This window comes from Sus scrofa, chromosome 10 (genome assembly GCF_054392235.1).
Source record: "Sus scrofa isolate SSC_HxYL_T2T_F1_AM1 chromosome 10, Sscrofa_HxYL_maternal_Yorkshire_Landrace_v2.0, whole genome shotgun sequence".
Classification (NCBI taxonomy): Eukaryota; Metazoa; Chordata; class Mammalia; order Artiodactyla; family Suidae; genus Sus; species Sus scrofa.
Window position 1 is genome coordinate 36,178,028 of NC_139392.1, and position 24,573 is coordinate 36,202,600.

General features: G+C 35.2%; 1 pseudogene; it reads left to right on the forward strand.

Moving 5' to 3' along the window:
- The first annotated feature begins 14,013 nt into the window (after window positions 1-14,013).
- Window positions 14,014-14,902, forward strand: LOC110258761 (olfactory receptor 4A47-like; annotated as a pseudogene).
- The last annotated feature ends 9,671 nt before the right edge of the window (window positions 14,903-24,573 follow it).

A 24,573-nucleotide genomic window follows, 5' to 3' on the forward strand; every position in this document is an offset into this window, starting at 1 on the left:
TGTCATTATTCTAAGAGGTGGATCTGATTCATTAGAAGCAGCCAACTGCAGAATACAGGAGGCAGAGATTTTTGACTATGATTTTAAATAGGATCTTGTCTTCTATTATATTTTCCAACTGCCTGATGTTTCAATGTAAGAATCCTTTGTTTCCCAATTTTACATAAGACAAAATCTTCACATCATACCATTCATCATTTTTAGTGAAAATTCTGTAAGTATTGACAAAAACATACAGTAGTATAATCACTATATTTATCAATATGCAAAATGTTTCACCATCAAAAGTATTTCCCCATACCTCTTTGTATTACCTCCTGCCTCTACCATGAAAAACACTGGTCTTGGAAAACACTGACTCATTTCCACTTCTACAGTTTTACCTTTTTGTCCTCCAGCTTTATTAAAGTATAATTGAGAAATTAAAATTGTATATATTTGGAGTTCCTTCTGTGGCATAATAATTTACAAATCTGACTGCAATGGCTTAGACTGCTGTAGAGGCACAGGTTACAACTCAGGCCTGGCACAGTGGGTTAAAGTATCTGTCCTTGCCCTATCTGTGGCATAGATCTCAGCTAGGCCTTGGATTCAGTACCTGGCTGGGGAATTTCCATATACTCTGCTTGTGGCCACTAAAATAATTGTATGTATTTAAGTTGTATGATGTCATGATTTTACATACATATATATTGTGAAATGATTAACACAATTGAGCTAACATATACATCTACTGAATCACATGAATACCTAAGCATTTTATTCTTTTTTGTTTCCAATGTAAATTGAATTATTTACAAAATTAAAATGAAGTTGATTTTTAAATGGTTCATAGTTGATGTATATAAATGAAAATAATTTTTGTTGATTTTGTACCCCTTAGCTTTGCTGAATTTTATTATTAGTTCTAACAATTTTAGGTGTGATTTTTCCCATTTTCTATATGTAAGATCATGCCCAGTATTTTGTCTCTTAAATCTGGCTCCTTGTTCCTAGCATCATAAATTTGAAATTTATACATGTCATTGTAATTATCAGTAGTTAATTTCATTGCTAAGTAGTATTCTAAACTGTATCACCTGTATCACTGTTTATCCTTTTCTCTATTAAGTGATATTTTAATTGTTTCTATCTATTTGAGATTGTGAATAAAACTGCTATAAATTTTCACATATAAGTTTTTATAAAACCAAGAAACAAAAAATAATATAAAATGATTTTTTTCAAGACACTGGACATCATAAGAAATTTCCAGTGACCACTGAGCAATGGGAAACAAACAAGTTGGGCTCTAGAATTTTTCAAGTTTAATACCATCAAAATGTTTCTATGTTTGGGTACAAAGAGAGCTACCTCAGAAGATCCTGGTAGACTTCCTGATTTGAGGATATGATATTGAGGGTCTGAGGAGACCAATGCACCAAGGCAGCTAGAATTCTGATGGTAAAATGCAGCATATGATGTACTTGGAGGGCAGAAAGAGAGATTCAGAGAGAATGAGGGAGGGAATGTTGGAGGTCTGGAGAGGACCCCCATGAATTCATGGATTTGAGGAAACTACCAGAGGCTGGGGAAAGATTTACCCAGATGGATTAGAGAGAAGGGTCTTTGATGCTCACACTGGACCAGGAATATTGCCTTTTCTCACCAGCTAGAAAACTGCATGGCTCACAGGGTGAGTGCAGTGGGCTGAATACTAGAAAGATTTTGCATTGGTTGTAGGGCATAATTAGCCCCTGACCAAGCACTGCTCCAGACCTGCCTCATAAACCATAACAAGAAAAAAATCCAAAGATAAAACATCCAAAAAAATCAAACTATTATGTTGGAGATCACTGAACTGCTGAGCTCTGCAGAATGCAGACTTGGTATGTGCGAAGTCACAATAAGCCAAGGAATGGTTAAAATGGCAAAAGTCAGTTAAGCATACATGCTAACACAGGTTCTAAAGCACAGGGTCTCCTGCTAAGACATAATAAGGTAATAATACAATCACTTTGCTGTCCTGCAAGCAGCTGCATTGTGTCCTAGATAAATGCACCAGTGACTTGGTGCTAGTATCATTCTTCTGCAATCTTACAAGGAGGTAACCTTGAAACTGCCTATGCCTGTTTCTGCCCACTAATCTATATACAACAACTTCTCTAATAAAAGCTATGTGGGTCAAAGTCTAGGGGGCTTTGTTCTAAGAAACAGAATGCCTTCTGGTCCCCCACTTTCTAAAATGTAAAAGAGTCTTGTGGGTTTTTTATGCTATACCATCCCTCTTTAGGATTTCCATTGCTCTGCAGCACTGGATGCAGCACTATTATTTTTAGAATTTTGTGTTTATGTTGATGTGGGTTATCAATTTGATTATTTTGATTTTGATTTCTTGTTTCATTCTAGTATAAGGGTTATGCTGGGTACACAAAATGAGTTGGGGAGTATAATTTCCTCCAATCTCTAAAGTTACTTATGTAGGATTGCTACTATTTCTTGTTTGATTTTTGTATAGAGTTAATTACTAAAGCTATATGGGAAGAGAATTCTGTTTGGGAAAGGGAAGGATTCCAAATAATTAATTGTATTGGGTAGTAGATTATTCTAGTTTTACATTGTTTTATTGGTGTGATTATTTAGAAGTTTGCGCTTTTCATATCAGCAGCATTTTCTTTAGTTGGCAATACATTGTCATAAATTCATTTATCATATCCTTTATTATCCTTTTAAGTTCTGTAGGTTCTGCTGTGATGACATCGCCTTGATACTTGATTCTGATAATTTGTTTTTTTCTATATTTTTCTAAATCCATTTTGACAGGAGCTTATCAATTCTATTAAAATTTTGATGAACCAATTCCTGGACTCACATGTTTTATATATGAATATTTTATATACATAAATTATTGTGTATTGTGTATATATATACACACGCATGCACGTTTTATATATGAATATTATATATATATGTAAATTATTGTGTGTATTATTGTATACACACACACATACATATACTTATATAGTCTTTTCAGGGCTACACCTGTGGCATATGGAATTTCCTGGGCTAGGGGATTAATTGGAGCTATAGCTGCCACAGCTACAGGAATGCTAGATCCAAGCCACACCTGTGAGCTATACCACATCCCACAGCAATTCTGGATCCTTAACCCACTGAGCAAGGCCAGGAATCAAACCCATATCCTCATGGATATAATTTGGGTTCATTACTGCTGAGCTACTACAGCAACTTCTCTATCAATATTTATTTTAATGATTTCTGTCTTCTATATCCTATTTCTATGCTATGATGTTTCATATCCTTATTTTACTTTTTCTTTTCTAGCTTTTTGACATAGAAGCCTAGGTCATTTCTTATAATATTTGTTTTCTTATACTTGTTCTTCAAGCTGTAAATGTATCTCTAACCACTCCTTTGGCTGCATCTATGTAATTTACATATAAAATATGTAATTCATATTATATGTATTTTATATATATATAATTCATAGATATCTTTAATATACTTTTTATATACATATGTCATATGTCTCTTGAACATTAATTTTTTAATATGTTCATGGGTAAATTAGACTTGCATTCCTTAAATTGTACATAGTTGCAAAAATTATATCTTGTTGTCAATTTCTAGTTGAATTACATTTTGTATACTATATATATGTATATACATCTATTTATCTATATAGATAGATAAACATAGTCTGTATGATTTCAGTCCCTTGAAATGTATTGCATCTTCTTTTGTGACCTGGTATATTTTTTTCTATAAATGGAATAGTCCCACAAATGTTTCTCTATCTCCACTCTCACACAAACACAGATTCTATAAACTTGCCTGTTTGAAACTCTGTGACAAATTACGTGACAAAATTTATTTGCAGTAGAAACAAGTTTTAAATGATTGGTTCTGAAATTAACATTCATCATCTTCTGCAAATAAGATCAGAGGTCATCTGCAAAGACAGATCTTAAACAGTTTTTCCTATTTTGAAGGTAATGATTTAAATAAGAAATTTTTTACATATTTCATTTCTGCCCAGAGTGGACTTTTCACGTTCGGTGATTTGGTCTCTAGTTAAATTTTTTATGATTTCCCCTGAGAGGACAGGGTTCTTTAAATCCTGTTCTACAAGATGGTTGGTGACACTTCTGGAGAGAAAAAGTTTATCCTCAAAATTATTACTAAGGTCCCTGAGAACTTATTATACAAGAATCACCTTTGAAGATGCCCCAATTGAATGACTCAATAATACGTGCTGCAGTTAAACACAGATAAAGTGTTTGCAGACCATTGCCCTTACATAAAACAGTATTTGCCTGTGTCAGAAGTGACTTGACTGGCTTTTTCACAAATTAAAATGATTGACTCAAAATAGTAAAGTATGTATACAAAATGACTCTTCATCCTCTAAGGAAACCAAAGTTCAGCAATACACAATGAAGACCAGATAGTAAAACTTGTTGAGAATTGAAATGTGGCAAAAACTATTTTGCTTTTCAATTTTATATATAAAAATCAAATAGTGATTTTTTTACAATTCATCCAAAATTTGCAATTTTCTCCCCAATCAAAATGTTGATTAAATATTTGTTTGTTACTAGGACAAATTCTTCCAGCAATGAATATTCATAATCTATTCACAATCAAGATTTTTCAGGTAAAAGAACATTCATATTTATTTTGAAAATTCACAACAATTTGAAAAGTCATATTTTTTAATGAAAAAATGACATCAATCAGATAACCTCCAAGCATGGAAACAATTCAATGCCCAGTGATGGTGCATGTATCTGGACCTTTTGGGTTTTTGAGATGGCATCTATGCATGAAGGACAAGGGAGTAGACATCACCAACCAGAATGTGGACTGAATAGCTATTTACTTAGGTAGGTTACACAGGAACTATGTTTTACACAAGATTCTGAACTAGGCTTTACATTTTGCAGGAGTTCATTGGTGGTGTGAAAATTTAGGGTTTTTTTAATTTTTTTTAATTTTTTTTTATTTTCCCACTGTACAGCAAGGGGGTCAGGTTATCCTTACATGTATACATTGCAATTACAGTTTTTCCCCCACCCTTTCTTCTGTTGCAACATGAGTATCTAGACATAGTTCTCAATGCTATTCAGCAGGATCTCCTTGTAAATCTATTCTAGGTTGTGTCTGATAAGCCCAAGCTCCCGATCCTTCCCAGGGTTTTTTTTTTTTAATGTTACTCTATCTAACTCCCATGATCAGCCAAGTAAGTTTGTTATTGCTAAGATATGTGGAGATCAACTCTATGATGTAATATGCTTTTTGAATACTTTCATCTTTAAAGATCCAGAATATGGAACAAGACAGGGTGCCCACTCTCACCACTTTTATTCAATATAGTACTGGAAGTCCTAGACACAGTAATCAGACAAACAAAAGAAATAAATGTTATCCAAATTGGAAGAGAAGAGGTGAAATTGTCACTAGATGCATATGACATGCTACTATACATATAAAAACCTAAGGACTCAATACAAAAACTACTCAAACTAATCAACAAATATGGCAATGTTGCAGGATATAAGATTAACATTTGATGGCATTTCTGTATACTAACAATTAAATATTAGAAAAGGAGTACAAAAATACACTACCTTAAGAATTGCACCCCAAAAAATCAAACACCTGGGAATAAACCTGACAAAGGATATGAAAGACCTACATGCTGAGAACTATAAAGCATTAATCAATAAAATTAAAGAAGATGTAAAGAAATGGAAAGATATTCCATGCTCCTGGGTTGGAAAAATTAATATTGTAAAAATGGCCATGCTATCCAAAGCAATCTACAGATTCACTGCAATATCTATCGAATTAACCATGACATTTTTCTCAGAACTAGAAAAACCAATCCAAAAATTTATATGGAAGCACAAAGGCCCAGAGTTGCCAAAGCACTCCTGAGGAAGAAAAATCAAGCAGGAAGCATAACTCTCCAGACTGCAGGCAATATTACAAAGCCACAGTCATCAAGACAATGTGGTACTGGTAACAAAACAGACAGACCGACCAATGGAACAGAAAAGATAACCCAGAATTAAACCCAGACACCTATGGCCAATTAAGCTTTGACAAAGGATGTAAGAATATAAAATGAGAAAAAGACAGTCTTTTCAGCAGGGGTGCTTGGAAAAATGGATGGCAACATGTAAATGAATGAAATTGGAACACAATCTCTCACCAGACACAAAAATAAATTCAAAATGGCTGAAAGACTTAAATATAAGACAAGACACCATCAAATTCCTAGAATAGAACATAGACAAAATGTTCCCTAACATGAAACTTACAATTTTTTTTTCAGGTCAGTTTCCTGATGCAACAGAAATAAGAGCAAAAATAAACCAATGGGACCTCATCAAACTGACAAGCTTTTACACAGCAAAGGAAACCATAAAAAAAGATACCCTACAGAATGGGAGAAAATAATTTCAAATGATGCAACTGACAAGGGCTTAATCTCTAAAATACATTAGCAACTTATGCAACTCACAGCAAAAAAGCCAACCACACAATGGAAAAATTGGCAAAAGACCTGAATTGACATTTCTCAAAAGGAGATATACAGATGGCCAATGAGCACATGAAGAAATGCTCAACATCACTGATTGTTAGAGAAATGCAAATCAAAAATACCATGAGATACTACATCACACCAGTCAGAATGGTCATCGTTAATAAGTCCACAAATAGCTAATGCTGGAGGGGGTGTGGATAAAAAGGAACATTTCTGAACTGTTGGTGGGAATGTAAGCTGTTACAGCCACTATGGAGAACAGTATGGAGGTATCTTAGAAACCTATACATAGAACTACCATATGTCCCATCAATCCCAGTCTTGGGCATATATCTAGACAAAACTTTCCTTAAAAAAGACACATGTACCCTCATGTTCATTGCAGCACTATTCACAATAGCCAAGACTTGAAAACAAACCAAATATCCATCTACAGATTTTATTAGCAAGATATGGTACATATACACAATGGAATCCTACTCATCCATAAAAAAGAACAAAATAATGCCATTTGCAGCAACTTGGATTGAGCTAGAGACTCTCATACTAAGTGAAGTCGAAAGAGAAAGCCAAATACCATATGATATCACTTATAATGGGAATCTAATTTATTGCAGAAATGAACCTTTCCACAGAAAAGAAAATCATGGTCATGGAGAACAGATTGGTGGTTGCCAGGCAGGAGGTGGAGGGAGTGGGAATGACTGGGAAATTAGCATTAAAAGATGCAAACTATTGCCGTTGGAAAGGATAAGAAAGAGATCTTGCTGTATAGCATTGCGAACTCTATCACTTATGATGGAGCATGACAATGTGAGAAGAAAGAATGTATACATTTATCTATGACTGGGTCATCTTTCTGTGCAGTAGAAAATTTACAGAATGCTGTAAATGAGCTATCATGGAAAAATAAAAATCATTATTCTAAGAAAAAATCTAGAATTAATTTACCTTCTCTAATATCAGCTATAATCAGAAACTAAATTCAATTGTAAATATTTGGGAATATTTTAAAGGGCAGATATTTCTAAGTCTCATGATAGATTCAGTTGATATGTTCTCTAAGCATTGTTTGTTAATCTGATAAAATCTAGAAGGTGATTGATCTCTGTAGCATTTGACTGAGTGACATTCAATAACCCAATGTAATTCTGTAGTCAGCAGGCTTTTACTTCCAGTCTTATTTTTTGCTGTCTTTCACATCTGAGTTTCAGCATCCTGTTATCTTTCTTGGCCATTTGTCTGAATTATCTTTTAATTGTTTGTTTAAATGTTATATATATGGATATATAGATATATAATGTATTTATCTTTTTAGGGCCATGCCAGTGGCATATGGAAGTTCCCAGGCTAGGGGTAAAATCAGAACTACATCTGCCAGCCTGTACCACAGCCACAGCAATATGGGATACAAGCCAACACTGTGTGACCTGCACCATGGCAAGGTTGGAATCTTACCCTACTGAGTGGGGCCAGGGATGAAACCCATATCCTCATGTATACTAGTTGGGTTCATTACCACTGACCCATTATAGGAGCTCCCTATATATTTATGTTTTTAATTTGTTATTTGCTTAGAGATTTTCATCTACTTTAGATATTAACTCTATTTATACCCTCTAAAATGTGAATCTTCTCCCCAAATTCCTTTTTTCTATTGACAATGTGGTATCTCTTCCTAAATTCTTAAAATATTTTGAAATTTTTAAGATACATATTTTGGATTTCAATGATTGATTAAGAAGTGGTTTCTACCCCTCAAATGTAGAACATCACCTTCTTTATTAACTGGTAAGTAAATATGAGGTAAATCTTGCTTTATTTCTTTATTAACGATTGATTTGTTTTTATTTTTGTATAATTTATTAGCAATATGTATAATTTAATTAGATTTTAGGTAGAAAGCTAGCTGTGGAAACTAATTTATTTAATAATGTGTCCTTTTTCCACATTCCTATCTAATTACTTGCCTTTCCCTTAAACTGTAATATTTTTGAGGTTCTGATCATGTTTTCAACAGCTTGGTACTGTAATATCTGAGAGTGCTGGAGCATAATAAACCACCATGTCTATTGGTTGAATGAATAAACAAATTATCCTAAGATTTCAGGAAGTCACTGGTAATTATTATATTTATAGATAATTTTGTCCTGATCCCCAAAATAAAACATGGCCAAGAATCTATGAAACATACACAGACGGGATTAAGATGGTGGAATAGAAGGACTGGAGCTCAACTTCTCTCCTAAAAACAACGAAATTCACAACTAAAGACTGAGCACACTTCACCAAAATGGACCAGAAACCATAAAAAAGATACCCTACTCCAGAAGAAAAAGAGGAGGCCACATCAAGAGGTAGGAAGGACAATTTCGCTATATTAACAACCTCCTGGGTGGGAAGCTCCACATAATGGAAACTAACTGGTTCACAGAGACTCATCTACAGGAGTGAGAGTTCTGAGCCATACATCAAACTCTCACGTGTGGGGATCTGGCACAGGGAGAAAGAGCCCCAGATAATGTGGCACTGAAAGCCAGTGGGGCTTGTGTGCAAGATCTTCACGGGACTGGGGGAAACAGAGACCCCATTCTTAAAAGGTGCACACAGACTTTCACGTGCACTGAGTCCTAGGGCAAAGCAAAGTCTCCAAGGGAATCTGGGTCAACCCTGACCACACTTCTTGGAGGAAATCCTGGGAAAACAGAGGTGAATGTGGCTTGTTCTGAGGGAAGGACATTGAAAGCAAAGCTCATTAACAAACTGAAGAATAAAAACCATATGATCCTCTCAACGTTCTGATGTAGAACAGAAAAGAGAAAAAAGATTGGAAAAAAATGAAGAGAGTCTCAGGGAACTCTGGGACAACGTGAAACACACCAACATCCGTATTATAGGGGTGCCAGAAGAAGAAGAGAGAGAGAAGGAGACAGAAAAAATATTCCAAGAGATAATAGCTGAAAACTTCCCTAACATGGGGAAGGAATCACTCACTCAAATCCAGGAAGCGCAACGAGTACCATACAAAATAAACCCAAGGAGCAACACCCCCGAGACACATACTAATCAAACTGACCAAAATTAAAGACAAAGAGAAAATCTTGAAAGAAGCTAGGGAAAAGAAACATATAACATACAAAGGAACCCCGATAAGGATATCAGCAGATTTTTCAGCAGAAACTCTGCAGGCCAGAAGGGAGTGGCATGATATACTCAACATGATGAAAGGAAACAACCTACAACCAAGATTACTCTACCCAGCAAGGCTCTCATTCAGATTTGAAGGAGAAATCAAAACCTTCTCAGATAAGCAAAAGCTGAGAGAATTCAGCAACACTAAACCAGCCTTACAACAAATACTAAAGGAACTTCTTTAGGCAGAAAAGAACAAGAGAAGAAGGAAAGAAAAAAAGAGCAGCAAAAACAAATCCAAAGTAATTTAAAAAATGGCAATAAGAACATACATAGCAATAATTACCTTAAATGTGAATGGACTAAACACCCCAACCAAAAGACATAGATTGGCTGAATGGATACAAAAACAAGACCCATGTATATGCTGTCTTCAAGAGACCCACTTCACTTCTAGGGACACATACAAATTGAAAGTGAGAGGATGGAAGAAAATATTTCATGCAAACAGGGATCAAAAGAAAGCTGGAGTAGCAATACTCATATCAGAGAAAATAGACTTTAAAATGAAGAATATTTTCAGGGACAAGAAGGACATTACATAATGGTCAAAGGATCAATCCAAGAAGATGTTATAACAATTTTAAATATCTACACACCCAACTTAGTTTCACCACAATATATAAGGCAACTGCTAACAACCTTCAAAGGAGAAATCGACAATAACACAATCATAGTGGGGGACATTAACACCCCACTTACAGCAATGGACAAATCAACCTGACAGAAAATCAGTAAGGAAACACAGGCCCTGAATGAAGCATTAAACAAGATGGACTTAATAGATATTTATAGGACATTCCATCCAAAAGCAAGAGAATACACATTCTTCTCAAGTGCACATGGAATATTCTCTAAGATTGACCATATCCTGGGCTACAAATCCAACCTCAGTAACTTTAAGAAAATTGATATCATATCAAACATCTTTTCCGACCACAATGCTATACGACTGGAAATCAACAAGAAAAAATCTGCAAAAAAAAAGCACAAACACATGGATACTCAACAACATGCTACTAAACAACCAATGGATCACTGAAGAAATCAAAGAGGAAATTAAAAAATGCCTAGAAGCAAATGACAATGAAGATACGACACTCCAAAACCTATGGGATGCAGCAAAAACCATTCTAAGCGGAAAGTTTATAGCAATAAAGGCCCACCTCAGGAAACAAGAAAAAGCCCAAATAAACAAGCTAACTTTATATCTAAAGCAGCTCAAGATAGAAGAACAGACAAGACCTAATGTTAGTAGAAGGAAAGAAATCATAAAGATCAGAGCAGAAATCAATGAAATAGAAACAAAGAAAACCATAGAAAAGATCAATGAAACGAAAAGCTTGTTCTTTGAAAAGATCAACAAAATTGATAAACCCTTAGCCAGACATATCAAGCAAAAAAGAGAGAGGACTCAAGTCAATAAAAATAGAAATGAAAACGGAGAGGTAACAACGGACACCATAGAAATACAAAGGATCATAAGAGACTACTATATGCAACTATATGCCAATAAAATGGAAAACCCAGAAGAAATGGACAAATTCTTAGAAAAGTACAATCTTCCAAGACTAAACCAAGATGAAATAGAAAAGATGAATGGACCCATCACAGGAACTGAATTTGAAACTGTGATTTAAAAACTTTCAACAAACAAAAGTCCAGGACCAGATGGCTTCACAGGCGAATTCTATCAAACATTTAGAGAAGAGCTAACACCTCTCCTTCTGAAACTATTTCAAAAAATTGCAGAGGAAGGGATACTCCCAAACTCATTCTATGAGGCCACCATCACCCTGGTACCAAAACCAGACAAAGACCCCACAAAAAAAGAAAACTACAGTCCAATATCACTGCTGAATATCGATGCAAAAATCCTCAACAAAATACTAGCAAACCGCATCCAACAGTACATTAAAAGGATTGTACATCATGATCGAGTGGGATTTATCCCAGGGATGCAAGGGTTCTTCAATATCCACAAATCCATCAGTGTGATACACCACATCAACAAACTGAAGAATAAAAACCATATGATCCTCTCAATAGACGTGGAAAAAGCCTTTGACAAAATCCAACACCCATTTCTGATAAAAACCCTTCAGAAGGTGGGCATAACGGGAACCTATCTCAAAATGATAAAGGCCATATATGACAAACCCACAGCGAACATCATTCTCAATGATGAAATGCTGAAAGAATTCCTGCTGAGATCAGGAACAAGTCAAGGATGTCCACTCTCGCCACTACTCTTCAACATAGTTCTGGAAGTCCTAGCCACAGAAATCAGAAAAGTAAAAGAAATAAAAGGAATCCAACTTGGAAAGGAAGAAGTAAAAGTATCACTATTTGCAGATGACATGATACTGTACCTAGAGAATCCTAAAGACTCTACCAGAAAACTGTTAGAGCTTATCCACGAAATTGGCAAAGGTGCAGGATACAAAATCAATACACAGAAATCGATAGTGTTCCTACATACTAACAATGAAAAAGCAGAAAAAGGAAATTAGGGAAGAAATCCTGTTTACCATAACATCCAAAAGAATAAAATACCTAGGAGTAAACCTACCGAAAGAGACAAAAGACCTGTACTCTGAAAACTATAAGACACTGATGAAAGAAATAAAAGATGACACAAATAGATGGAAAGACATATCATGCTCTTGGATTGGAAGAGTTAATGTTATCAAAATGGCCATACTACCCAAGGAAATCTACAGATTCAAGGCAATCCCTATCAAATTACCAAGGACATTTTTCACAGTATTTGAACAAAATATTTGAGAGTTGTTTGGAAGCACAAAAGACCCAGAGTAACCAAAGACATCCTGAAAAAGAAAAATGGAGCTGGAGGAATCAGACTTCAGACTATACTACAAAGCAACAGTCATCAAAAGTGCATGGTACTGGCACAAAGACAGACATATAGATCAGTGGAACAGGATAGAAAGCCCAGAATTAAACCCATGCACTTAAAGCCAACTAATCTATGACAAAGGAGGCAAGGATATACAATGGATAAAGGACAGATTGTTCAATAAGTGGTGCTGGGAAAACTGGACAGCCACATGGAAAAGAATGAAATGAGAACACTCCCTAACACCATACACAAAAATAAACTCCAAATGGATTAAAGACCTAGATATAAGGCCAGACACTATCAAACTCCTAGAGGAAAACAAAGACCAAACACTCTCTGACATAAATGACAGCAACATATTCTCAGATCCACCTATCAGAGTATTGACAATAAAAAGAAAAATAAACAAATGGGACCTAATCAAACTTCAAAGTTTCTGCACAGCAAAGGAAACCCTAAACAAAACAAAACAGGCAACCCACAAAATGCGCAAAAATCTTTGCAAGTGATTCAACTAAAAAGGGATTAATCTCCAAAATTCATAAACACCTTCTGAAGCTCCATACCAAAAAAACAAACAACCCCATCCAAAAGTGGGCAGAAGATCTAATCAGACAATTCTCAAAAGAAGATATACAGATGGCCGAGAAACACATGAAAAGATGTTCAGTGTCACTCATTACTAGAGAAATGCAAATCAAAACCACTCTGAGGTACCGCCTTACACCAGCCAGAATGGCCATCATCCAAAAGTCTACAAGCAATAAGTGCTGGAGAGGGTGTGGAGAAAAAGGAACCCTAGCACACTGTTGGTGGGATTGTAAATTGGTGAAACCACTGTGGAAAGCAGTATGGAGATTCATTAGAAAACTAAACATAGAACTACCATTTGATCCAGCAATCCCACTCCTGGGCATCTATCCATAGAAAACCATGACTCGCAAAGACACATGTACTCCAATGTTCACTGTAGCACTATTTACAATATCCAAGACATGGAAACAACCTAAATGTCCATCGACAGAGGAGTGGATCCAGAAGATGTGGTACATATACACAATGGAATATTACTCAGCTGTCAAAAACAATGAAATACCAGCATTTTTAGCAACATGGATGGACCTAGAAACTATCATGCTAAGTGAAGTCAGTCATACAATGAGACACCAACACCAAATGCTTTCACTGACATGTGGAATCTGAAAAAATGACAGACGGAACTTCTTTGCAGAACAGATGCTGACTCACAGACAATGAAATACTTATGGTCTCCGGAGGAGACAGTTTGGGGGGTGGGGGGATGTGCTTGGGCTGTGGGATTGAAATCCTGTGAAATCAGATTGTTATGATCATTATACAACTACAGATGTGATAAATTCATTTGAGTTACAAAAAAAAAGAATATATGGAACATAGGCAGAATGTGCAGAATGTAACTGAGTTTGTCCTTTGGGGCTCACTTAGAGCATCCAGGGTCAGAAAATATTATTTGTCCTGTTCTTGTCTACATTGTGACAATGTTGAGCAACATACTCATTGTCATGACTGTGATGGTCAGCTCAACTCTGGATGCTCCTATTTGCTTCTTTATTGGCTACTTATCTTTTATAGATGCTGTTTATTCTCCTATAGTCACCACAGATATGATTATAGACTTAATTTCCTTCTAAGCTTGCTTGACCCAACTTTTTATAGGGCACTTATTTGGTGGTACCAAGATAATACTACTTGTGGTCATGGCCTATGGCTGCTATTTGCCCATCTGAAAACCCTTGTATTATTTGACAATCGTGCATCAATGTGCATATATTCTGTTGCTGCTGCTGTTGGCCTGGGTTGGTGGGTTTCTACATGCTCTAGTCCAGCTTCTATTTGTTTACAATCTTCCCTTCTGTGGCCCCAATGTCACTGACCACTTCATTTGTGTCATGTATCCCTTGTTAAAACTTGCCTGCACTGACACCTATATCTTTGGTCTTGCTGTGGTTGCAAATGATGGGGAAATATATGTGGTCATATTTATTCTCTTACTCATATCCTATGGGGTCATTCTGCACTCCCTGAAGAATCTTGGTCAAGAAGGGAGGTGTAAAGCCTTATCCATCTATGGGTCCCATGTTACTGTTGTGGTCATGTACTTTCTGCCCTGTATTTTTATGTATGTAAGACCTCCTTCTAACTTACCCAGTGATAAATCCTTGACTGTGTTTTACACTATTATCACTCCTATGTTGAACCCTTTAATCTATACTCTGAGAAACAGAAACATGAAAAATTCCATGAAGTATCTCTGAACCAGAAAAAGAAAATGATGCGGTAGGGATATATATCACCTATTTTCAATGAACCATTGCTATTTCCAGGAAGGCTATGTGTAACTGAAGTAAATTTCTGCTCAGGTTTAATAACTTGTACATGTTGAAAACATTTATTGTCTTAATAATTCCAATGATCAAAATATGCTTTTAAGATCTTAATAATTTCCAAGTCTAATTATGTGTTTTATTTCAAATATATTTTAAGATTTTTCACAATTTCTTATGAAAATGTATATAGTTTTATGTGTAAATGTCTATATTGATATATTAATTTTGTTTTCATATGACAAGTCATGTTACAGTTAGTACTGTAAATTTTTAGTAGATTTTCTCATGTTTCTCCCTTAAATAATGTAATAGTTCCACAGTTAATACATTTATTACAGATATTAGAAAAATAAAATAAGAAATAAAAACTTGGTTTACTCCTCCACACACTGATAGCCTAATATTAATATTTGAAACATATTATATATTTTATGTTTATGTTATATATATTATAATATATTTATAATATATACATATATCAATATTTGAAACATATTTTAGGTTTATATGTTATGTATATTATAATATGTTCATAATATATATACATAATTTATATATATTATTTGAAGCATTAATTATATATGTAATTTTTGTACCTGCAATAACTTTATATTATTTTATTTATATTACTTACTGTAGTAATGATAAAGAAGAATGATGTTTCAGAGGTTTTTTTTTTTTTTTTTTTTGTCTTTATGACTTTTCTGGGGCTGCTCCCACGGCATATGGAAGTTTCCAGGCTAGGGGGTCTAATCAGAGCTGTAGCCACTGGCCTACGCCAGAGCCACAGCAATGTGGGATCCAAACCACGTCTGCAACCTACACCACAGCTCACAGAAACGCCAGATCCTTAACCCACTGAGCAAGGCCAGGGATCAAACCTGCAACCTCATGGTTCCTAGTTGAATTCAGTAACCACTGAGCCACTACAGGAACTCCATGTTTCGGAGTTTTAAGATTAATCATAAAGAAGGTAAGAGTATAAAAATTATCTGAAAGAACAAGATGTATACATGTAAAAATTACCAATACTTTCTTATTTTCCCAATTGGGAAATCATATTTTCTCCTTAAGTGGAGCAGTTGTGTTTGCTGTTATATTTTCATTAAGGTGACCAATTAATCTTCCCAGATAGTTTATATTATCTCACAAAGCCTCTATTTTTCAATATCTTCATCTCCTTTTTTTGGTTATGATGTTTTATAGCCTTCTACAGAGACCAAAGCTCTGATTTTCATGTTTAAATGTAGCATAATCTATAATCCATGAGCTTCAAATCACTACAAACATTACATTGTTAAGAAAGGTTCTGACACTATACTGTTATTATCTCTTTTATGAATGAAATGCAGATTATTAGGCAATAAGAAGCCAGATATATTTTTTATTTGCCAGATATATTAGTCATAAAATCTCTCTCAGAGTCAGGCTTGAAACTAAGTATTATCAGCCTCTACCATGGTCAGAAGAGTGTGGTCACTGATATTTATTATTCTGCCTCCCTTATTTAATCTGGATTCATGAGGGTCTAAGGCTACAGAATAAATCACTGCCTTTCATTGATCCAACCACTTGTATGAAAACTATGCATATTGTGAAGGATTGACTGACATCTCAGTAAAATATTACAGTCATCTCCATAGAATGTACATAAATCTTGCCTTTTGTTTTTCTTATTTAAATAGAGGGCTCATTTATATTTGATTCACATTTTCAGTGAGCTTGTAAGAAAGGCCTAATGTCATATTTTGGCATGAATTACAGCACCATTCCCAAAGCTATGGGCATATGCTTGTATCCGTACATTCACTGTCCTATATCCAACAAAATGCAAGTATGTATCCCAGCACACACTCAGATCTGCATCTGATCTCATGTGAATATATATGACCACATATTTGTACATATTCAATGATATGAATATCTCTATCCAGTTTTAGGTATGTGTCTATATGTGAAAACAGCTGGGTATATATGTGACACAACATGGAACAGTATGTAACCACTGACTTGCATTTGTGTATGCATATGTATATGTATTTGATGTGATCACACACATCTGCTTATGTCCATGCACAAGGTTGTACATTACTATTCACTGGCCTGATTCTGAGTGTTTTTAATTTAGGCAGAACTCAAGGGAACAAATTCCTCTGTTCCAAGGGGCATGGACTTGAGTCACTCTCCTAAGAAAAGAAAGAGTATTGCCATCTCACACCATATCTGAAAATACACATCCCATGTGGATTAAAGATGGAAATATGAAAAGAAATTTTAGGAGTTCTGTCATGGAGCAGTGGTTAACAAATCTGACTAGGAGCCGTGAGGTTGCAGGTTCAATCCCTAGCCTTGCTCAGTGGGTTAAAGATCCAGTGTTGCTGTGATCTGTGGTGTAGGTTGCAGATGCAGCTTGGATCCTGAGTTGCTGTGGCTCTGGTGTAGGCCAGTAGCTACAGCTCCTATTTGATGCCTAGCCTGGGAACCTCCATATGTCATAGGAGCAGCCCAAGAAAAAGGCAAAAAGACAAAAAAAAAGAAATTTTAGTTTTTTGTCTTTTTATGTCCACACCCATGACATATGGAGATTCCCAGGCTAGGGGTCAAATCAGAGCTACAGCTGTGGCCTATGCCACAGCCACAGCAATGCCAGATCCAAGTCACATCTGCAACCTACACCACAGCTCATGGCAATGCAATATCCTTAACCCATTGAGCAAGGCCAGGGATTGAACACACAACCTCATTGTTCCTAGTCGGTTTAACTTCCACTGCACCACAACAGGAAGTCCCAAAAAGAATTTTTTTAAAAATTAGAAATTCAGGGCAGGGAAAGAATATGAGAAGTACAAGCAGACGTCTTTGACCCCTGAGTCAAGCTTCCTTTCCTCTCATTACAGTATAGGTGGTGAATCCTTGATCCCAACCACATTCTTTTTGGTATCCAGGTGAATGAGTTCTTTGCTTACTGATAAGTTTCCAAATAGTTGGAAGATTTCATATATTTCTATATTGGCTAGCTATTTCTGCCTGACAATTACCCCAAATTTAGTGAAACAAAACACATGTATTATTTCAGTTTCTGTAGGTCAGCAAATTGGGCATGACTTGTCTGGTTCCTTCTTTATGTTCTCTCACAAGGTGCTTGCTGGGCTGCAATCTCACATAAAAGCTCAGCTGAGGAAGGATCCACTTCTTAACTTGTGCATATGGATATTGTGAGCATTCAGTTTCTCAATATAAATGAAGAAATATATTAAATCATAATTCCAACTCCATTACACTGTCCTTGGATTTTTGTCATGTATTTTATTGCTGCATATGCTACACACCCCTGAACATATTAGTAATCTTTCATTAAAAAAACTGGCATTTAATTCATATATGTTATTCCCATTTTTTCATTCTTTTCCATAAATTCTGATTTCCATATGAGTTTTTTTCTTTTTTCTTTTTTTTTTGTTTTTTTTTTGCCGTTTTTTGGGCCACTGTTACAGCTCATGGAGATTTCCCAGGCTAGGGGTGGAACTGGAGCTGTAGCCACCGGCCTACACCACAGCCACAGCCACAGCCACAACAATGCAGGATCCGAGCCGCGTCTGTGACCTACACCACAGCTTACAGCAATGCCAGATCCTTAACCCACTGAGCAAGGCCAGGGATCGAACCCGCAACCTCATGGTTCCTAGTCAGATTCGTTAACCACTGCACCACGACAGGAACTCCTGACTTGTTTTCTTTAGTCTGAATAATATCATTTTACATTTCTTGTAATGAATGTTTACCTGCAATGATTTTCCTACCCCTCACATTCTTAGATGATTATTAAGCTTCATACAGGCAAATTGTGACTACATACATCTCAGCCAAAAAAACAAAAAACAAAAAAAAAAAGTTGGTAGACTGAAAAAGTAAGCTGGAATTTTAGCATATTCTCAGTGTAGAAGTTTGGAAAAAGTTTTTAGAGGTAAAATTCTAGCTTGTTAGAATGACTTATTAAATGCATGAGATTTTCTACTGAAATCCAATAAATTCTACATTTTAGGTCTAATGTCTACATACCAGGAATAAAGAATATAGTATAGGACTTTCAGGCATTCACCTACTGTCTGGACTGTCCCTTTTCCTTTTTACCATTTATCATTTCCAACTTTTTCTGTTTCCAAACTGTTTTTTTTCATCTAAGTCAACAGATATTGAATATATTTCTTACCATAATATAATTATCAGGCAGAACACTAAATGAACTTTAGTCAATTCTTCTATTCAGTTGAAAGGGATTGAGTAGATTTTCTGAGCATCAAGTGACTTAAGGACATATACAAGAGAAATAGTTATGTTTTATTCTCCAGAGTCAAGAAAATTTTCATGAAATGTGTATCTCCCCATGAAAGTACAGGTTACTGTTGTTAAGTGACTTTGACAGAGGAGTGTATCAAGAAGATGTGGTACATATACACAATGGAATATCACTCAGCCATTAAAAAGAATGAAATACCAGATTTTTAGCACCATGGATGGACCTAGAAATTATCATGCTAAGTGAAGTCAGCCATACAGTGAGACATCAACATCAAATTCTTTCACTGACATTTGGAATCTGAAAAAAGGATATACTGAACTTCTTTGCAGAACAGATGCTGACTCACAGACATTGAAAACTTTTGGTCTCCAGAAGAGAAAGTTTGAGGGGTGGGGGGATTTGCTTGGGTTGTGGGATGGAAATCCTGTGAAATTGGATTGTGATGATCATTATAAAACTACAGATGTGATAAATCCATTTGAGTAATATAAAAAATAAAATTAAAAAAAATGACTTTGGAAAAATTTCCACTACAAATTTTTTCAAATATTTTGCTTACCCTAATCTTTTTCTCTTCTTTTTCTGGTATTGTAATTAAACTAAATATATGCCAGAACTATGCAATGTGACATTTAAATGTATCCTGTGATATTTTCTTCATTGTCCATTATTTTATCTCCCCCACTTTGATGTGTATATTCTCTTCTAATCTTCTTGCTATTTACTATTTTTTTATGTCTGTACAATCTACAGTTAAACTCAATGATTATATTCTTAATTTCAGTTTTATATATTTTAATTTCCAAATTTATTTCCTTGAATTTATTACCCATCTTGTTCCTTAATTGTTTGAGGACACTATATTTATTTTAAACTGCTTGTTTTTTTTTGTAATTTTGTTCATCTGTATCTATTTATTTTTATTTTTAATTTATTATTTTTTATTTCCACAATACATTATTTTTTTCTACTGTACAGCATGGTTATCCAGATACACATACATGTATACATTATTTTTTCTGACATTATCATACTCCATCTTAAGTGACTAGGCATAGTTCCCAATGCCACACAGCAGGATCTCATTTCTAATCCATTCTAAAGGAAATTGTCTGTATCTATAAACCCCAAATTCTGATTCCATCCCACTCCCTCCCCCTCTCCCTTGCCAACCACAAGTCTATTCTCAGAAAATAAAATCTTGGAGTTCCCGTTGTGGCGCAGTGGTTAACAAATCCGACTAGGAACCATGAGGTTGCGGGTTCAGTCTCTGCCCTTGCTCAGTGGGTTAACGATCCAGCGTTGCTGTGAGCTGTGGTGTAGGTTGCAGACGCGGCTTGGATCCCGAGTTGCTGTGGCTCTGGCTTAGGCCAGTGACTACAGCTCAGATTCGACCCCTAGCCTGGGAACCTCCATATGCCGCGGGAGCGGCCCAAAGAAATAGCAAAAAGACAAAAAAAAAAAAAAAAAAAAAAAAAAAAAAAAGGAAAATCTTGGGTTTGTATCTATTTCTTTTGCTTTTCAGTTGAGTCTTGTATTAGAATATGTTTTATCACTTTTCTTTTTGTGGAATGTTTTATTTTTAAAAAGTTGAGATATAATTCTGAGATTTTTATGACATTTTGTTATTTGAGATAATTTTATTTTCTTGCTAGCTGGCAGCTGAGTTTGAGGAAAAAAATCCAAGATAACATTAATCTAATTAAGAAATTAGATGATTCAGACTGTGCTTGAGTTTCATTTTCTTTTTTCATTTTTAAAAGTTTTATTTAAGTATACATAATTTATAATGTTTTGATAACTTCTCCTGTACAACAAAGTTATTAAGTTATACAAATAACACACATCCATTTTTTTCAGATTTTTTCCATATAGGTCCTCACATAACCTTAAGTAGTGTTTCCTCTGTTATACAGCTGATCCCCATTGACCATCCATTCCATAAACAATATTGTACATATGCCAAACCCAAACCTCCAAACAATCTCCTTCTCCCACCATTCACTTTGGTAACTGTAAGTTTGTTTTCCATGTTTGTGAGTCTGTTTCTGTTTTATAATTAATTTCATATGTATCTTTTTTTTAGTTTCCACATATAAGTGATATATGATTTTTGTCTTTGTCTGACCTACTTCACTTAGTGTGATAATCTCTAGGTCCAACTATTTTGTTGCAAAAGGCATTATTCATTCTTTTTATGGCTGAGTAATATTCCATTTATATACATCTACTGCTTCTGCTTATTCCATTCCTCTGTCATTAGATACTTGATTTGTTTTCATTTCTCGCTATTGTAAATAGTGCTGCAGTGAACATTGAGTTGTGTATATCTTTTCCAACGATAGTTTTCTCAGGATATATGCCCAGCAGTGGGATTAATGAATCATATGTTAGTCCTATTTCTGGTTTTGTAAGGAACTTTGATACTATTCTCCATAGTGGTTCCAACAACTTACATACCTACCAACAGCACTGGAGTGTTCCCTTTTCTCCACATCTTCTTCAGCATTTATTTTTTGTAGAATTTTTGATGATGACTACTCTGAGCACTGGGAGGCAATTACTATTATAGTGTTGATTTGAACTTCTCTAAAAATTAGTGATATTAAGCATCTTCTCATATATAATTAGATGTTTTTAAGGGCTTAGCCAGTGGCAGAGAATTTCCCATGCTCAAGGTTGAATTGGAGCTGAAGCTTCTGGCCTACCTTACAGCCTCAGTAACACCACATCTGAGCCACATCCAAGACCTACACTACAGCTCTCAGCAATGCTGGATCTTTAACCCATTGAGCAAGGCCAGGGATTGAGCCTGCATTCTCATGGATACTAGTTTGATTCTTAACCCTCTGAGCCACAAGGGGAATTCCAAGATCTTATGCTCATTTTTTGATTGGATCCTTTTTTTTTGTATATAGAGAGCTGCTAAAGTTGTTTGTATATATTGGAGATTAATCTCTTGTTGGTCATCATTTTCAAATATTTTCTCCCATTCTACTGGTTGATTCTTTGTTTTGTTTATGGTTTCCTTTGCTGTGAAAAAGCTTTTAAATTTAATAAGGTCTCATTTCTTTATTTCTGTTTTATTTTCATTACTCAGGAGAAGGATCAAAATATTGCTGCAATTTGGGAGTTCCTGTGTTGGTGCAGTGGCTAATGAATCTGACTAGGAACCATGAGGTTGTGGGTTCAATACCTGGCGTTACTCAATGGGTTATGGATCTGGCATTGCCATGTGCTGTGGAGTAGATCGCAGATGTGGCTTAGATCCTGTGTTGCTGTGGTTCTGGTGTAGGCTTGGCAGCTACAGCTCCAATTTGACCCCTAGCCTGGGAACCTCCATATGCCACAGGTGCAGCCCTAAAAAAGGCAAAAAGACAAATATATATATATATATATATATTTATATATATATATATATATATATATATTCCTGCAATTTATGTCAAAGAGTGTTCTGCCTACGTTTTCCTCCAAGAGTTTTATAATGTCCAGCCTTACATTTGTGGTTTTTAGTATTGGCCCATATCTTTAACAAAAAGACGACCTCAGATTCAAGGTTAGGTATCTGACTTCTATTCTTTTCAAAATATGGGCCACATAGTTCCTTGACCATTTTAGTTTTCTAATGACTTCAGATACATGCACTTTACATTTTCTATGTCTTCTAGTGGTTCTTATTAAAATGGTGCAAAACAAGACCATCTTTCCAAATTATAGATATTATCTCTTCATTTTAATTTCTAGTTTGATAGTATACATAGTTCTCAAAGGATTACTGTGGGTTACTACATATTTTGAGACAATGTCTATATCATTTATATTATCACTATATTATACTTACTGGGACACATAAACACACCTTCTGGTGTATTGAAAACATTATTGATCTAGGAAAGGTTTTAACTAGTTCAGAGGGAAGATAACATTAGCTTTTACTAGCATTTGGCAGGAAGAGACACAGAGTATTATACCTATGTACATATTTGCTCTCCAGATGAGTTATAATTTAGTCCACAGTAATACAGATTATATCAGAATGTTTTTCCAAATGAAAAATGTTATCAATTTTTACCACATACTGGTAAAAAAGGAATTGGAACTTAAATATACACTTTATTTATTTTTTATTTTTTGTATTTTTGCCATTTCTTGGACCACTCCTGTGGCTTATGGAGTTTCCAAGGCTAGGGATCGAATCGGAGCTGTAGCCACTGGCCTACACCAGAGCCACAGCAACACGGGATCCAAACCAGGTCTGCAACCTAAACCACAGATCACGGCAATGCCAGATCCTTAACCCACTGAGCAAGGCCAGGGATCAAACCTGCAACTGCATGGTTCCTAGTCAGATTCGATAAACACTACCATGATGGGAACGCCATTAAACATACACTTTAAGTCTTAGACATACTACATGTGACATTTTTGTTCATTTCATCCATTTATTAGGCAAAAACCCACCAACTTCAAAAAATCATTGGAATTTATTTGACTTACCACATTTTTTTTTTTAGTTTCAGATGTACAGCAAAATGAAGCAATTATACATATTTCCATAATTTCCCCCATGTATTAAAAAACACCAACTTTTGATGGGACTTGGCGCATAGTAAATATCTTAAACTGGTTCACAAAGGTATTTGATTACTCTTTGTCTAAAGCTGTTATAACCCAGAAGAATGCAATATCAAACTAAATATATGTAGAGATACAGATGCTTGGTGGAACCCAGTGTAAACCAAATTAAGGAAATAACAGTGGAAGCACTCAGAGATTTGAGCTGGGGGTAGACTCTTATTGGAAAAACAAACCCTTTTGGTAGAAACAATAACTTTATTGGACTAGATTGAAATTAAGCATTGGGTTAATGAATTAAAATCTTAACAGTTTCAGCTGACATAAATTCTGGCCTGATCAACAATATCAGCTTTAACTCTGGTCTGCAGAAATGTGATTACTTGTTTTTTCAAGAATTGACTATCTACATCCATAAACTCCTCAGTCACAAAGCTCTATATATCTGAGCATCAGAGTCTCTTGAGCAGAAGCTTACATAGCTAGGGTATGGTCCTCCTTTGTTGGATATATTTTTGGATGTGTTTCTCCCTTCATTTCTACTGAAATATGATTTGCCTTACCTAAAGATTTCCTAACATGAAATTCATAAACTATTATTCATTTTATTTTTTGTCTTTTCAAATTATAGACTTTTCCTATATTTGGTCCTTTGCTACACTTTATTTTATTTATTTATTTATTTATTTGTTTGTTTGTTTATTTATTCATTTATTTGTAA